General features: G+C 24.0%; 12 annotated features.

Moving 5' to 3' along the window:
* Nucleotides 1-926: a repeat region.
* An 85-nt stretch (nucleotides 927-1011) lies between these two features.
* Nucleotides 1012-1053: a sequence feature (AT_rich).
* Nucleotides 1054-1201: 148 nt separating this feature from the next.
* Nucleotides 1202-1330: a microsatellite.
* Nucleotides 1331-1482: a microsatellite.
* A 533-nt stretch (nucleotides 1483-2015) lies between these two features.
* Nucleotides 2016-2141: a microsatellite.
* Nucleotides 2142-2281: 140 nt separating this feature from the next.
* Nucleotides 2282-2330: a sequence feature (AT_rich).
* Nucleotides 2331-2346: 16 nt separating this feature from the next.
* Nucleotides 2347-2497: a microsatellite.
* A 263-nt stretch (nucleotides 2498-2760) lies between these two features.
* Nucleotides 2761-2790: a sequence feature (AT_rich).
* Nucleotides 2791-2821: 31 nt separating this feature from the next.
* Nucleotides 2822-2866: a sequence feature (AT_rich).
* A 20-nt stretch (nucleotides 2867-2886) lies between these two features.
* Nucleotides 2887-2910: a microsatellite.
* A 3-nt stretch (nucleotides 2911-2913) lies between these two features.
* Nucleotides 2914-3001: a microsatellite.
* Nucleotides 3002-3014: 13 nt separating this feature from the next.
* Nucleotides 3015-3262: a repeat region.

The following is a 3262-nucleotide window of genomic DNA, read 5'->3' on the forward strand; positions in this document are numbered from 1 at the left end:
ATTTTCTATCAATTTCTTTTTTTTAGTGTTTATCTCATTCTCATGATTCTTCTTTAATGACATAATGTCATTTGATAATTTATTAATGGTCTGGTCCTTCTTTTGTATTTCTTCATTTCTTCTTTCTCTTTAATAGCCTCCTCTATTCTTTTCTTTAATTCTTCTATTCTTTTATCTTTTTCATTGTTCTTTTCTTCTTCTTCTTTTAATTTCATCTTTTCTTTTTCATTAAGCCTCTTCTTCTCCTCAGTAAATTCATTTTCATCATCATTTTCATCATTGTATATTTCTTATTTAAGTATTTATCATTTATTTCAATTTGATTAAGTTGTTTGTCATCTTCTTCAAGTGTCATACTGATCGTTTCTTCTTCCATTCTAATCATTTTTGTTTTTTCTCTTGTAAGTAAATACCATCTTCTCATTATTGTTGATTATATTCTTTAATCTTAGTGTTCTTAATTTCTTCTATTTCTTGTGGTGTAAGTATTTTGGTTTCTTCTTCAATTAGTCTTTTCCAATATTCTTGGTTTTGTATTTCTATCATTTCTTTTCTTTTATTTCTTATTTGTCTTTGTCTTTTATTATGGTATTGTTTATATCTATGTTGTGTTTTATTATGTGATTTATTTGTATAATAATATTGATTGTTTCTATTTGAATTATTGATAAAATACTTATGATGATGAAAATGACTGAAGTGATGAGTGAAATGATTCATACCATTATTATTATAACTGTTATGATAATTGTTATGGTGATAGTTATTATTATGGTAATGATTGTTGTGATGATTAATGTATTTCTGTCCATACAGATAATACGTGTTTTCACTCATTGTTCTATCATTTACATTTCATGATTGATATGGACTTCTCCTTCTTTTGTTATTGATTTTTTATAATTTTTGTGGTGTTCCTGTAATGCAGTTTTTTACTTTTGAACAAAATAAAGAAGAATATATTGAACCATTTTGTTGTATTGAACACAAAATAAAAATCAACAAAACAACTTATTTATAAATGATTATAATATAATAAACTAATAAATTATAGTAAATCAATATAAGTTTTATCTCAAGATCTCAAAACCATATTTTATTGGATTTAATGAGAACACTCTTATTTGTTTTACTTGCTATGTTCCTTGCTGTTCATGCAGAAGAGGAAAATTTTGAATTGGAGAATGACTTTCAAAGTGGTGAAGAGTATGAATTAGAAAACGATGATGAATTAGAAAACGATGATGAATTAGATGAAGATGAATTTGAATTAGAAGAAGAAGACGAAGAAGAAGACGATGATGAAGACGAAGAAGAAGACGAAGAAGAAGACGATGATGAAGACGATGATGAAGACGATGATGAAGACGATGATGAAGACGATGATGAAGACGATGATGAAGACGATGATGAAGACGATGATGAAGACGATGATGAAGACGATGATGAAGACGATGATGAAGACGATGATGAAGACGATGAGTATGAACTTCAAGCCAAACTTCCATATTACTATGACCCACTTTATGGATATGGTCTTGGCTATTATGGGTTTAAGAATTTCCTTCCATCTGCATATCCAATGAACTACTATTATCCAATGAGAAACTATTATTCAGCTGCTATGCCATATTATCCATATTACTAAATTGGATGTCTTACGATATTTTATAATTTAGTTTGACATTTAACCTCATTATATAAGTTTTAACAGAAATGAACAACAGATGTCTTTACAGTTTTGTTGTATTGTAAATTAAAACCAATGTATTTGTGTGTTTTTTACATTACATTACCATCTGAAGAATAAGAATCATTTTTATCATGTGATATGGGTATTGAAAATGAAAGTTATTCACTTTCATGGTTATAATAAAGGGATGAATGCTAATTTCTCTACAAAATAATGAAAAACAATTTGATAGACAAAGAAACCATAAAGATTTTTTGTTCAGATAGTTTAACTATGTAAATTTCAACTCAAAGAAAAAGAATATCATCAAGTGTTTGTTTGATTATTTCATTGTTTCCTATTTAAACTATTCTTTACTTATCTTATTTGTTTTATTTTATCAAACCCAATACTGGATTTATGTTTTTATGATTTATTTTATTGTTTATTCGTCTTATTTTAATTTATTGATAGGTTGACATATTCAAATTTAATTTTTATTATCTCTATGTATTGTTATATCTCTACTCCATGTTATTGCTATTGGTGTTTTATTATCCAAATATACTTAAATCATTCTTTAATTCTTACAAATCCCCCTTCTCATTCATTTATACATAAATAAAATTTAATAAACATTAAAAAATTAATAAATTAAGTTTCAGTACAACTTATTGTTTTTCTTTATTCTCTTTCATTTCTTGTTTATTTGATAAATTTAGTTCATATTTCCCTTTATGTCATTTCATTATTACTTCTTTGTGTATTAATTATTATATCTTTTATCATTATTTCAAATGGAATTATTATACTTTGTTATTTTATCATCTTACTGATTCTTTACCAACTAATCAATTTATTGTTATTACCACTGGAATTACTTTCATTTTAGTTTATTAATTGTTTCATTATGAAATAGAGAAATCTATATATTTCAATTTTGTTAGTAAATATCAGAATTATCTTCTTATCACATATTATTGTCATGTTATTTATTGTTCTTATTTGTTTTATCTTCTATGTTAAATATTTGGTATGAAATATTCTATTTTATTAATTATTTGTTGATTCAATACAATGAACACTTCATTATTAAATTATTATTTCATATAATTAATGCATTCTTAATACAAATGTACCATTTTCTTGTATTAATTTTAATTGTTTATATTAATTTCTTTTTATATTAATATTCTTCATTATTCTACTTGTTAATTTCATATCATTTCATTTCATTTTCAAATTATTTTATTAAATGAATACTTACATTATTTAATTTCAATTTATTAATATATATTTTATTATATTTATTATTTAAATATTTAATTATTATAGATGATTCAGATCCTTTTATCAATGCAGAATATACAACAAATTTTGTTGCCATGTTATTGAGTAATACCATAGAGTCTTGTAAAGAAAATCAAACAACAAACAGGTATCATGCTCAAAGAAAAGAATGAACTTCAATAGCAATAAAATGCTTAATAATTATGATAAAAGAAATAACAAGAAAAAAGGGTTTAGGAAAAGAAGAACACAAGAAAAACAAATAAGAAAGAAAGTAAATATATGGATATAAACATTATA

Source organism: Entamoeba dispar, genomic scaffold (genome assembly GCF_000209125.1).
Source record: "Entamoeba dispar SAW760 scf_1105229457573 genomic scaffold, whole genome shotgun sequence".
NCBI lineage: Eukaryota > Evosea > Mastigamoebida > Endamoebidae > Entamoeba > Entamoeba dispar.